General features: G+C 48.7%; 1 protein-coding gene across 6 annotated transcripts in view; it reads left to right on the forward strand.

Annotated features, from left to right (window-relative positions):
- The first annotated feature begins 13,698 nt into the window (after positions 1-13,698).
- GHR (growth hormone receptor) overlaps positions 13,699-14,647 on the forward strand; it is a 985,620-nt gene continuing 984,671 nt past the window's right edge. Inside the window, exon 1 of one of the 6 annotated variants that reach the window (XM_085631192.1) lies at positions 13,699-14,296. The gene's annotated coding sequence lies outside the window, so the exon portion shown is untranslated. Of the gene's footprint in view, positions 14,297-14,489; positions 14,645-14,647 lie in introns of those variants that run through there. The other 5 variants (XM_085631197.1, XM_085631195.1, XM_085631194.1 and 2 more) reach the window with 5 other exon arrangements.

Consider the following 14,647-nt stretch of genomic DNA (forward strand, 5'->3'; position numbering starts at 1 on the left):
TTCACTCAACACCGAAGGGTGCTGTGTGAATGTAGTTCCACCTCATGAGGTTTATTAAACTTTGTATTTTCTATTCCAGTTTCTGTGCCAACTTCTTCCTATTGGTCTGAGGACTCTGTGCAGAGAAGGGCGAACCCCTTGCACTGGTAGGCCTAGCTGAGGTCATCATCAACAATAGGACTCTCTTTGAAGTCTCCCCCACTTCAAAGGCACAACTAGGTACAAACACTGGACCTTAGACACCACTAATTTAGTACACCTCTGGGCCTAAGAACATTATGCCAGGAAGAAGGACTGCTGCGCTTCTGAAAGGACTATCACTCTGCTGGACTCTTGATTTGCTCTGCCTGTCCTGATGCCTGCTGCTCGCTTTGCCTGAGAGTGAGCATGACTGGACTTACATTTCTACATCCTCAGAACTAAAGTCACTCTAAGGCTTGCCTCCAGTTTTGAATTCTCAGGGACATCAGAGACTTCTAACAAGCCTGCTAAAGCCTCTGCGCTCGCCAACTGTGAGTCCTGCCCTGCCAAGTGGTGCAAATCCAGCCTTGGGTCCTTGGAAGTGGGTTTTCTGTCTGTGTTTTGCTAAACTCCACGCATCGTCATTGTTGTACCGGTCAGAACTGACACATCTTACCTTGAAGCCGATGCATCGCTGCTGCCTCCAAAGACGAGGACATCACATCACTGGCTGTGCGGTTCGACAATGATGCATCACCTTCATCGAGAGGGGTTCGATGATAATGCACCTCCTTCTGCGTGGATCGGAATCTACGCATAGCCTACATACAGCCGTATCGATGCAGATGCATCAGCTCCTCTGCTCCTTGCACTGGGTCTTTGATGTCGACACATCTTCCATCGCAAAGTACTGTTCGCAGCGAGCCAAGGCGGGTCCCTATATCCGACCAGCACTCTATCGTGGTCAGCATGAACTTTTGGATTCACCCTGTCAAGCGCGACCAAATGTCCGCAGTTGGCGCTTTACGCTTTTAAACACAATATCTCCATTTAATCTTTAAAAATGTATAACTGAGTTTCTACTTATTGGATATTTGTCCTTTTAGTCTTGTATTGTTCATTAAATTAAGTTATATTTATTTAATCTGGAGTGGATTATTTTTGTGTGGTATTTTCATTGTTTTAAGTGTTGCACAAATACTTTACACTTTGCCTCTTAAGTTAAGCCTGACTGCTCTGTGCCAAGCTACCAGAGGGTGATCACAGGTTAATTTAGGGTGTGTATCTGACCCTGACTGGATTGTGGTCCCTACTTGGACTGAGTGCATACCTCTGCCAACTAGAGACCCAATTTCTAACAGGGAGCACAAGGTTATCCTGTGGGAATGGTAGACCTCAGAGTAGTGAAAAACGAATTCAGGATTTTTTCATTACCAAGCCATGTAACACTTAAAAGTACATGTCCAACTTTTGAAATACACTGCATACTGCCCTCTGGGCGGTTTAGGGCCTACCCTTCCTATTGCAAAGGAAGATTTGAGTCTGGCAAAAGGTTTATCTTGCATCATAGAGTACTGTTGAGATGTACCCTGATTCACAAAAGGATTGGTGTTTACATTAGGACCCTGATTAGGAACAAATCTAGGAGCATTTGCATTCAAATGTGGCAAAGGGGTTTGTGGAGCTTGCAATACCTGATTTTGAGGCACCTCAAAATCTTATACGCTCTGTCTCTGTACTTTCTATGTCTGAAACATATTATTACTTTGATATTCAAATCCACCATTCTGAACCTGATTTCTATTTGCCACGTTACCAGCATTGAAACAACATTCTTGCTTCCAATGCCCCAACTTGCAGCAGACTTGGAAAAGATTTGACTTTTTCAAAGTCGCCACTTCAATCCCTGTACCCGGATCAATTGGAGCACCATGACCCCTACATCGTTGTTGAAACACATTATCAGCTTGCATCACAGGAAGTCCCTGTTGATACACTCTCTGCATGGGACAATCATTCCCAACAAACTGCTGATTCTGACCTCGCTGTGCAGCTTTCATCTGTGTCATCATCAACTTCTCTTTCAATGTATTATGTTTCAATTACAATTTGTCACTGTGATATTTGGCATATCTCAATATTTCATCAAAGGGCTTACCATGACAACAAATTAATTGCTGTTGAGTCATCGAACTAATCTCAGGTTTTAATCCATGCATAAACCTGTACACAAAATTTCCCTTGTCTTTAGTCTCAATCGTCTCTGTCCCCCTATACTGCTTGAATGCCTGCAACAGTCTCTCATAATAGGCATGTATCGTTTCTTTGGACTCTTGGATTGTTCTACAATCTTGAACCGATCAATTTCTTTAGGAGATATGTTGGATTTCATAAAGGAGATCACCTGATTTTACTTTTTCATCAATACTTAGTGATGGAGCCATTGATATGGAATGTTCAATCGGCTCTTTCTCAGGCGGCTCTACAGCAATTTTGCATTTGGCCCACAAATCATCTGGAACAACAATTTGAAATAAGGTATTCAAATCTATCCATAGAACCTTTGATATCTTTACAAATAGATAAACCTGTCTGTACCATTCCTCTGGGATTTGACTCAATTTCAGAAAATTGTTTGTGAATGATGCAAAATCAATGCTGCTCCAAGGTATGCAAGCATAACCTCCACCAGGCATTTGTCTTATTGGAAGCATAAGTATATCCTCCTCCTCCTCAGTTCCAGGCAGAGGCAGTTCTAATCTAACTTTCTTCAGTTCTTTTTTCTTTGCCCACCTGCATTCCCATCTATCCAGTTCACTCCATTTTTTAACATAGGCAATTAATTCTTTGATTTGTAATTTTATTCTTCATGGTCTCATGTTAGCAAAATCTCAGTCGTTAAAGCTCAAACAGTGACTTCTCTGCAAAGCTTTGGATTTCTGCAAGTCAATTTCATTTCTATGAGCCAATTCAGACAACATTTCATGAGCTTGTCAAGCACGTCTCGCAATATCCTTACACATCAACAGAAGCTCATCTTCTCGGTAAGCATTTAATTGGGACATGTCAAGATTGCCAAGTATCATTTTGTCTAATTCTAGTTTCAGTTTTGCCAAATCTATTGTCTTTTTCCTCTCTGGGGCTTGAATATTCCTTCCACTTGGTCTGGGATTCCCATTTCTAGTTGGGGTATCTATACCTTTTAACCAATCATTGACCTGGGGAATTAAGAATTATCTCTTCACTAAAAGAACCATGATTTGCATTAGGTGATGAGTTCAAAAGAGGCATGTCGGAACTTGGCAAACCTATAGGCATCTCTGTCCTGGGGTTACTATTATGAACACTTGGAAGCACAATCATGTTGGGCATGAAAAAGGGTGGCGATCTTTAGGAAAACCTTCAAGTTGGGTCTAACCCTGACCGATTTAATGTAGGGTCCAAACTTGAAGCACATGGGGTATTCCCTTGTGTTGGAACCAGAGGAATTTGAGGAATTGGTCTTGTTGTCAAGCCAACAGGATTGCTGTCGGAGGTACTCAACCCACTAGAACCAGCCAGAGTATGTGTAGTATTTCCTACCACTCTAGATTTATACAAAAGAACTACCGGACCAATTGTGACAAGAACAGTCAATGCATTTGGGGCATTTAAAGCAGTTGAATTTAGAGGGACTGTCACCCCTGAACTCTCGCCCATCTAATTTGAGCATGCATCTGTTATGTGCATTACTCACTCCTCCAGTTTGGGTCACATTGTAGGGTGGTGGATGGTTTAATAATAATTTGGTTTTCAAATTCTCATTTGAATTTCTATCTCTGTCCGCAGCTATGTTTTCTGGATCATCTGTCTCTTTCTTCTTTTTCTCATCCTTTTGTTTACCTTTCCCCTCTTCCTCACTCGTTAATGCAGAGTATAGGTGAGGTCGCTCAATCATATCAGTTCTCCAATTTTCCTATTCTGTATCCCAACTAGCATGCGCACAAGTGCGTATGGCTTTCTTGACCCTTCCTTGATATTAATCTCTCTGCCTGAGGCAGGCGGTATGTGCCCAGGCATTAAGTGCTTCACACTGCATAGATCTAGGAGGCAATTCCATGTCGCACAATGTCCTCCTTAAATTTTCAATGATTCTCAAATTAAATATGCCATAATGGGGCACCGTCAAGGAGCCATCTTTCTCAGTGATCTTATGCCATCGTTCAAATTAGATACACGTATTATGACCCATGTTTATTGCCATATGATGACCTGGCATACCTTCAGGTGGTGCCTCTTCCCGCTTTCTAACAGGTACAGTAACATCTGCCCTCATCAGACTTTGTAGTGCTTTAAATAATTTCATTTTTAATCAAAAATCTGCAACATTCACAAATGACTTTTCGTTTAAATCAGGAAATGATTTTTCACCTACAATTCTCTGTTTGGTGTTCACAACTGAGTGATTAAGTGAACTTCAATAGTGATGTCAAGCACAACACTCTACATTTATACTGTTAGGCCACACAGAAAACAGAAAACAGGTGCTACGTGCACGTTTATATTGCATATTTGTGACATTTAAGGGTGGAGCAAAAATTATGCTGCTCCAACTGCATCTCCAGAAGTGACCTCAAGGGTCAGTTGGCTGATCCCGTGTTTAAGTTACAGGGACACAACAAGCTTCCGGAGACCTTCCCTGCAACTGCACAGCTGACCAACACCAACTGGACTTGCCTGATCCCTGCTGCTGGCCTCTGCTGGAGTGAGTCCTGATCCCCGAGAAGTGCCCCTAGGTCCTGGACCCTTGGTGGGCATCAGAGGGAACTTATCCTGCTTCAAAACGGATCCCCAGGTGAAAATCCAGAGGTTTGGGGCTCTTCACAACAGCGAGTGGGCTCCTCACATCATCAACGATTGCCTCATCTCACCTGCTCTACATGCCAAACAGCAACTGTGAGGAATCGCGGACCCTGGCGCCTGCCTAGCGTCTAAAGACTACGAATCCCGGCAGCCCTAGCACCAGGAAGTAGGCGTCTATATAGAGGACGTCGCGCACGGCAGAAGGCGTGCGTTATTTTGAATCCGAATCTGCATCCCACGTCCATCGGAGCTTGGCGTCCAGGCGGGAGGTGCCGTCCGAGGAATCCAGAAGTAAAGAGGCGAGAGACGCGACGACCTTTTCCAGCCCCCGTCGTTCGGAGCTAGGCGTCCCGGCGGGAGTTGGAGGAGGAGTCAGAGCGAAGCCAGAGGTAGCAGGTGAGCGCGGTGGGCCGAGTTCGGCTGAGCTCACATACCCTCCGCCCCCATATCGTTACCGCGGCTCTCCCGCGTTTCTGACCTTTCTAGCCAGACAGCGGCTTGGCTTAGTCGTGCTGTCAGAGTTTGGATAGCACCCAAACCTACGAGCTCGGAGGAGCTCACTTGCGTTTTTGTCAGCGCCCATAGGAGGCGCAACTATATCTTAGCTCGGAGGAGCAATACCATAAGTAATAGCGAGACTTTGGGACTTACGTGGGTATTAAAGCTAGGTGTGACGAGTAGAACCTTAGCGTGTTGATATTCACTGTGTGAAGGAGCGCTACAACGCCGGACTCCTTGGCGTCGGTGCTTTCACCGTGGAAGCCGGTATTGCCTATAATCCGCTAGCTGAAGTGTGCTTTAGATTGAGACATGGATAGGGCGTTAAAACTCACTGTGGTTGTTATGGCCTGGTTAGGCTGATTTCTTGGTTGTTTATTTTGAAGGTGTGGGACATAGTTAACACCTATCGTTAGTGAGACCTACTGAGAGTAGACTGTATTGTGTTTGGTTTGTATTCCTTTGCTTTTGTCATTTTAGAACCCTTTCCCTGCTGACCCTTACCCTTTCCTTCCCTCGCCTGATCGCCTCTGGGCTCCGTAACCTTTGGTTGGAGTCCGGGGATATCGGGAGGTGGACAAACTTAACATCAACCGGACCCTGAGGAGCTCCAACCTGACAGAATAACGCACCCAAGATAGGTGCTCCTCCCGGTCCGGGGTGGTGTTGGGTATGACGTCCTTAGAAGACGTAGTGCAGGCTTTGGCATTAGTTCAGCAGGAACTGATAGCTTCACGATTAGAATCCACAGCGCTGCGAGACCGAGTGGATAGGTTGTCCCGTAACCCTTTTGACGTAGCGTCCTCTAGTGGACAACAGGTACATGTGACGGTACCCCCACCTATCCCTTTGGCTAGTCCGGAGAGATATGCGGGAGACCCGCAGAAGATCCAGATCTTCCTGACTCAAATAATGTTGCATTTTTCGTGCAAACCATCGTCCTTTCCCTCCAACCACTCTAGAGTGGCTTTCGCTATCTCTTATCTAGTGGGTGACGCGGCGTCATGGGCGGTCCCTCTGGTTCGGAATAACGATGCCATCCTATCAGACTGGGAAGCCTTCAGAGCCGCGTTAGAAGGTGTGTTCGATAGAAGAACCACCACGTTTAGTACCGACAAGGAGTTGCTATCCTTGAGGCAAGGAAAGAGTGACTTGGTGACCTACCTCACGTCCTTCACTCGGTTAGTAGCCGAGGCCTCCTGGCCAGAGGAAAAAAGAATGTCTTTGTTCTACCAAGGACTAAGTGAAGACCTAAAAGATGTGGTGGCACAGATAGATCCGCAGCCGACTACCTGCGCTGCCCTAATGAATTTGGTCTTGAGATTGGACGGCCGCATGGCCGAAAGAGGAGTAGACAGATACAAGGGTAGTGGTGCTACGGGGGGATGCCACCGGAAAGAGCAGAACCCGGTTCCTTTAGCTCATGAACCCATGGAGGTTGGGGCCGTAAGACCCGCCCTATCTCGGTCTGAAAGAGAGAGTCGCCGCGCCTTGGGGCTCTGTATGTATTGTGGGAAAAAAGGGCATTTCGTACGGGAATGCCCTTCTAAGCCCAAGAACCCTGCAATGCCGTATAGAGGCAAGAAGGCCGCAGTATCGGCCATGGCGACTGACACAAGTAACCCTGAGTTGCGCGCCCCAACACGACCGGAGGATACGGTCTGGCAGATACCTTCCCTCACTCATACCAAGTCTACGGACACCGCAGCACATATTGTCTTGCAGGCCAGCTTGGAAATAGGGGTCCAGGAGCATCAGGTACGAGCCATGTTGGACTCAGGAGCAACAGGCAACTTCATCGACAGCGGACTGGTAAGCTCGCTGTCCATCGACGTAGTGCCTCGGGAATCCCCAGAGGAAGTCTTGGCGGTGGATGGTGAACCGTTGAAATCAGGACGTATCACTCTCCACACTAAGAATCTAAAGATGACCTTATTAGAAGGTGACAGACAGCATCAGGAGGAGATCGAATTCAACATTATAGCTGCTCCCCAATATGACCTAATCCTGGGGATGCCTTGGTTTGTACTACATAATCCAACAGTGAATTGGCAGGAGCGTACAGTACGGTTCTTGTCGGAGGGTTGTGCAGAACAGTGTATGCAGGTCCCTCGCTCACGCGCCCTTGCCCTAGCAGTTCCCTTCTGCCTGGCTACAGCAGCAGAAAAAGACGTGGAATTACCAGAGGCGTTGGCAGATTACGCTGAGGTATTCAATAAACAACAGGCTGAAGGGCTTCCCCGGCATAGGCCTTTTGATTGTAGAATTGATTTGGTGGACGAGGCGGTGGTCCCATCATGTAGGGTGTATGCTTTATCCGAGCCCGAAACCCGTCACTTACGAGACTATCTGGATCGGTACCTGGCATTGGGATTCATCAGGCCTTCTCGCTCCCCTGCGGCGTCGCACCTCTTTTTTATAGTTAAGGCCAACGGGGAATTGAGGGCCTGTTGTGATTATAGGATGTTGAACAAAAACACGGTAAGGAACCGGTACCCATTGCCCCTGATCAGCGTCCTGTTGGATCAAGTGCGGGAGGCAGTGATCTATACCAGGTTGGACCTTCGTGGGGCTTACCATTTGGTGAGGGTCAAACGAGGGGACGAGTGGAAAACCGCTTTTAAAACCAGGTTTGGCCTATACGAGTACTTGGTAATGCCGTTCGGGCTCTGTAACGCCCCGGCGGCTTTCCAGTTCTTTCTAAATGAGGTGCTGCGCGAGTACATGGACATCTTTGTAGTGGTATACATAGATGATATTTTAATCTACTCGGCGGCAGGGGAAGATCACACGCGGCAGGTCAGGCTGGTGTTGGAAAAGTTAAGAGCCAATCAGCTATACTGTAAACTCAGTAAATGTGAGTTTGGGGTAACCACAGTAGAGTTCTTGGGGGTGATCCTGAAGCCAGAAGGGTTGAGCATGTCCGACAGAAAGGTACTGGCTATACGTGAGTGGCCCACTCCTAAGTCAGTGCGGGATGTACAATGCTTTTTGGGCTTCACGAATTACTATCGCAGGTTCATCCAGGATTTCTCACACATCGCGGTACCCATAACTCGATTGCTACGGAAAGGAGTATCTTTCATATGGACAACGGAAGCAACAGCAGCTTTCGAACACTTGAAAACTACGTTCACCACAGCACCAATACTCCGACATCCACAGACCGACGTTCCGTTTATAGTGGAGGCGGATGCGTCAGAGGAGGTAATAGGGGCAGTGCTGTCTCAAAGAGACAAACTTACAGGACGGCTGCACCCCGTGGCCTATTTGTCAAAGAAATTAGACAAGGCAGAGGTGAATTACACCATTGCCGAAAAAGAGCTCCTGGCAATAAAGACGGCCTTTCGGGAATGGCGACACTACCTGTGGGGGGCTCAACATCCGGTAGTGGTGTATTCGGACCACCGCAATCTGCTGTATATGAAGACCGAGCGGCACTTAACCCCGCGCCAAATGAGATGGACACTCTTTTTTGCGGAATTCGACTTCAGCATTACGTTCCGGCCTGGCATCGACAATAGGAAGGCCGACGCCTTATCTAGACAGGCGCTGAAGGACGGGGGCGGTACACCGGCCCCCCTGGCGATCATCGATCCCGCCAAGGTGATCTGTATCGTGAGAGCGGACGAGTTCTTGGAAGAGATACGAAGTAGTCGCTCTGTGGACAAGTGGAAAAGGTGGGGCGCCAAGGAGGGGGTACGCTCCATCCAAGAAGGGCTCCCCTTGTACAGACAGAGGTTGTTCTTTCCCACCAAGGCTCTTAGACAGAAGGCCTTTCACTGGTGCCACGTCTCACCTTTGGCGGGTCATCCAGGGATTCGCAAGACAACTGAGGCATTGACCAGGCATTTCTGGTGGGAAAAGATGAACAAAGACGTCCGTCTATGGGTCAACGCTTGTGAGGTGTGTGCACGTCACAAGAGCGAGCGAGGTAAAAGAAAAGGGAAGCTGCTCCCGTTACCCACGCCGCAGCAGCCGTGGAGGAATATAAGCCTGGATTTCATCACAGGATTACCAGCTGAAGATGGATATTCGGCCATCCTGGTGGTAGTGGACAGCCTGACCAAAATGGGGCATTTTATTCCGTGTCACAATCTCCCAACAGTGGGACAGACGGCACAACTGTTGTTAACACACGTGGTACGACTGCACGGATTGCCGGCGGTCATTGTGTTGGATAGGGGCCCCCAATTCGTAGCCAGCTTCTGGAAAACGTGGTGCAAGGCGTTACAGATTGAGTCCGCGACATCCACCAGCTTCCATCCTCAATCCGATGGCCAAACTGAGCGTCTCAACCAAACGCTAAAACAATATCTGAGATGTTACGTGTCACAGTCACAAGAATCATGGGTGTCCATGCTGTGGATGGCCGAACTGGCGTACAACGGAGCATGGCACAGTTCGATTGGGGTGTCACCGTTCAGGGCCAACTTCGGGTACGACGCGAAAACACTACCGGTGTCCTTGCCAGAGGGGGTTGGCAATCAACCTGCCGTTCAGTCCCGGTTGAGGACCTTGCGTTCTCTTCACAGGAAAACGCAACGGGCGCTACAGGCTGCGAAGCACAAATATAAACGATGGGAGGACCGTAGGAGAATCGATGGCCCATCGTATGCGGTGGGAGATAGAGTTTGGCTATCCACCAGGTATATACGGTTTAAGTGGCGTAGTGTCTTCCACCCTAGGTTCATTGGGCCTTACCGGGTCGTACGAAGAATTAATCCCGTGGCATACAAACTCCGGTTGCCGAGTTCCCTGCTGATCTACCCGGTTTTTCACTGCAGTTTGCTGAAACCAGCGGTGTCTGCCACACGAAGGGTGCCTCCTCCGGTTTGGGTGGATGGTGGCTTGGAATATGAAATCCGGAGCATCCGCGACGCTAGATATCGTGGTGGCAAGTTGTGGTTCCTGGTGTCCTGGAAGGGATATTCCGCGGAAGAGGACTCGTGGGAACCTTCGGACGCAGTTCATGCCCCGGCGGCGGTGAGGAGGTTCTACGTGAGGAATCCGATGAAGCCTGGATCTAGGAGGCGCTTGGGGAGGGGACATACTGTGAGGAATCGCGGACCCTGGCGCCTGCCTAGCGTCTAAAGACTACGAATCCCGGCAGCCCTAGCACCAGGAAGTAGGCGTCTATATAGAGGACGTCGCGCACGGCAGAAGGCGTGCGTTATTTTGAATCCGAATCTGCATCCCCCGTCCATCGGAGCTTGGCGTCCAGGCGGGAGGTGCCGTCCGAGGAATCCAGAAGTAAAGAGGCGAGAGACGCGACGACCTTTTCCAGCCCCCGTCGTTCGGAGCTAGGCGTCCCGGCGGGAGTTGGAGGAGGAGTCAGAGCGAAGCCAGAGGTAGCAGGTGAGCGCGGTGGGCCGAGTTCGGCTGAGCTCACATACCCTCCGCCCCCATATCGTTACCGCGGCTCTCCCGCGTTTCTGACCTTTCTAGCCAGACAGCGGCTTGGCTTAGTCGTGCTGTCAGAGTTTGGATAGCACCCAAACCTACGAGCTCGGAGGAGATCACTTGCGTTTTTGTCAGCGCCCATAGGAGGCGCAACTATATCTTAGCTCGGAGGAGCAATACCATAAGTAATAGCGAGACTTTGGGACTTACGTGGGTATTAAAGCTAGGTGTGACGAGTAGAACCTTAGCGTGTTGATATTCACTGTGTGAAGGAGCGCTACAACGCCGGACTCCTTGGCGTCGGTGCTTTCACCGTGGAAGCCGGTATTGCCTATAATCCGCTAGCTGAAGTGTGCTTTAGATTGAGACATGGATAGGGCGTTAAAACTCACTGTGGTTGTTATGGCCTGGTTAGGCTGATTTCTTGGTTGTTTATTTTGAAGGTGTGGGACATAGTTAACACCTATCGTTAGTGAGACCTACTGAGAGTAGACTGTATTGTGTTTGGTTAGTATTCCTTTGCTTTTGTCATTTCAGAACCCTTTCCCTGCTGATCCTTACCCTTTCCTTCCCTCGCCTGATCGCCTCTGGGCTCCGTAACCTTTGGTTGGAGTCCGGGGATATCGGGAGGTGGACAAACTTAACATCAACCGGACCCTGAGGAGCTCCAACCTGACAGCAACAGCCCACGTTTCCCGCCAACGCGAAGCTCTAGCGGTGATCTGCTCCTTGTGCTAATAAGGATCTCCTCGGGCCCCTGCCAAGGCAAACCTCCAGCTGAGGCTCCTCACTTAAACGTTGAGAAGGGAGACTCTTCACTGGTATGAACCTGATCCCTGTTTCCGACACGCGCTCCAGCACGGTCCCTGAACTTGTGACTTTGAGCTAGTCCAGTACAGCCATGCGCTTTGTGGTTTTTGGCTCTACTTTCACCTAAAAAAAAATGAAATTCATATCCTTTTCTATCTAAACAGATTTTTGTTGTTTTGGTGTCATTGTACTTATTAAATATTACTTGATTTTTCTAAATTTGCTCGGATTTTCCTTGTGTTGCATTTTCACTTAATTACTGTTAGAGTGTTTTAAGTATTTTACATTGCCTCTAAGTTAAGCCTGCATGCTTTTATGCCAAGCTACCAGAGGATTAAGCACAGGTCTGTTTAGTGACCTTTATGTTCATCTTGTCAAGGACTGTGTTTATTATTTGAGTAGAGCTCTCTCCCCTTTCAACTAATAACCCAGTTTCCTACACTATGCCACTGAGTAGTTGAAGGATCATTCTGAAAGAGGCGAAGAAGATGGAAAGGAGAATGATGGTGGGGGCCCGCCCTGCAGGCAAGATGGCCGCCTAGGCTGTGAGCTCCGCTGTCCAGACATCAAAATCGGCCCATTCTATCGCCAGAGAGATCTCATCGATCCTGCTGGGACGATGCCTGGTTCAGCTGACATGCGGTGACCCCGACAAACTGTTCAGCGCCGAATTCAGTGGCAAGGGTGATTGTTTTTTGAGCAGTGCTTCTGAAGTAATCTTGTTACTCGTGGTCTGCTGCCTGAGCCAGCCTGACCTCAAAATGGCTGCCATGGGGACACCACATCAACGAAAGGATCCTCCGCTTTGCACAGACCTATCGAGCATTGACCAAACTTAAGAGCAAGTATTCTCCTTCCTGCCTACTGCACGCCAGATGTATGGTAGGTGCACTTACCCATGCTATCCGGCCCACCTCACGCTCTAAAACATGGGGGTCACTTGATACTGCGTCGGACCCGAAGATGGCCACCATTGAAACACTGTGCTTTTTCTACAATCATCCCAGATTAGCTGTACTCGTCTTCCATTAAGTAAGATTGCAGGCATTACTCAACCTTACAACCAGCTAGCTATGAGGCACATCAGTGGTGCACTGGTGGGATATCAGTGTGTAAATCTGTGACCCTGAACTAATTGGGTCTCCTCCCTCTCGCCAGACTCCATGCATTGCTACTGCCAAATGATATACCCAGCCAGCCTCCCCATTCGCCCAAATTCGCCCCCAGGAAACCTCACGAGGGAGGTCTTACTCTACCAATATGGCTGATCAAGGGATGCATGATGCCAGGGGGCGCTCTAAAGACCTCAAACTGGTGCAGAAGAGGTCTAAGAAGGAGCCTCCCACCCTAGACTCCGGATCAAATCAAAAGCTGATAACAGTAACAATAACCTCCGCCCACCACCACCCCTGCGGCCATCACCACCTCGGGAATCCCTCCAGGCCGAAGACCACTGCCTGTGAGTGCCACAGCACCTGAAGGCCTGGCTGAAAGATGGCAAGAAGTTCATGCTCTGTAAATATGGATTAATTGTCCAACCCTAATTGCTTCTTAAAATGTAATCTTGAGTGATTTTGCATCTTTTATATATGTAACTCTAACCACCAGTATCTCTAGTAGACTTTTGTACTTACTACCGTTCTTATTTGAATTTATAGTTTTTCTGTTGCTATCTTTTATGTAACTCATGTACGCTGAAGTCCTTATGTAATGTAACTGGTCCTTTTGTAAAGCGCTCTGACACCGGGTAAAGTTCGCGCAATTTAAACTCGCAATAAATAAATAAAGGGCTGGAAAAGTTTTGAGGTTTGTTTGTAAGCGTGAGTGGTGGGGGTTGTTGAGGACGTAAATGAATAGAAGACTTGGAGAGAAAATACATAAATAAACAAGTGGAATACGAGTCAAAGAGAAACAAAAAGTCAAAAGGACAATGGAGGAAAGAAAAATACACGCGTGAAACATAATATGAAACAAGTCTATGATGTATTGCACAGGAAGGCAGCGAAAAGGCAAAGAGAAAAGTAACAAATCTTCTACCAAATAAAGTTGTGTATTTGTTTACTTGGGGCGGGGTGGCGAGCCTGCACGGTTCAAAGTGACTGGCTGCACAGTTGTTGTGCACCAATTGCAACTCCACGTGTCTGCCTACTTTCCTAGTAGGAGGACGCACAGTTCTGTAGAAGTGAGGAGCCTGTTACGTGCAGCCGCGATGTGCTTTGTCATTTTTGCTGGCTCCCTCCGTCTGCGGCGCACACGTGAAAGTCCCTCTTGTCTCCCGCTCTCAGCGCGCTGGGAGAGTGAAACCCGCGGCACCAGCCAGTGCTCTCCTCTAGAAGGAGCCCCGGAGCACGGTGAAAAGTGACACGCACGGCGCTGCTCTTCAGCTCCCACTGACAGGCCGAGGGGAGGGGGCGGCGGCCGCCGCCGTCGGAGCTCTTAGGAATGTGCTGAGAGCTTTTTTTCCCCCATTTCCCTCCAGTCCTGCTCGTCTTGCAGCCCAGCAGCAGGGCGATCCCCGCCCACAGTGGTGACCAGTGTCAGGCGCTGCCGCTGGAGCCCGGAGCCGGGGGACCGGGCAGCGGGAGCGGGAGCGGGCGCCTTCCCTCCGCACAATCTGACAGAATCAGAGAGGCGAGAAATGGGAGGAGGCTTGGGCGGCTGCCGCTGCTGATCCCCGGCCAGAATCGCCTGGAGCGAAGGATTACCGCGGCTGGAAGGGAGCTCGCCGGCTTCTCTGGGATTACAAAGTATTTTACTAGTGCGGGAAAAGGCCACTTTCAAGGTACCTTTTGCATGGCACTTTGATTTCCATGTGCATGCGTGAGCCCGTGCTGTGCTCTCCTAAATCCAAGTTCCTCAACATGTTTATCCCTGGTGGGTCGTGTAATCTGATCTCTTCGCAAGTGTGCGTGTGTTTGTACCAATGCGAAGGGGAGGCGGAGGAAGCCGCGAGGGCAGCCCCAAGCGGAAAACTTAAGCACTATTCTGGGTTCGTGTTTTTCCCAGTCAGAAAAAGCTTATAAACTTTCCCTGGCTAACTGGCATATACGCTATTTAAGTTTCTGTGGATTTGTGCCTTTAGAGTTTGGCAGCAAAGGCGCTTTTCGGCAAGGCACCCTGGCAGACAGCGGTA

Source organism: Triturus cristatus, chromosome 2_1, assembly GCF_964204655.1.
Source record: "Triturus cristatus chromosome 2_1, aTriCri1.1, whole genome shotgun sequence".
NCBI lineage: Eukaryota > Metazoa > Chordata > Amphibia > Caudata > Salamandridae > Triturus > Triturus cristatus.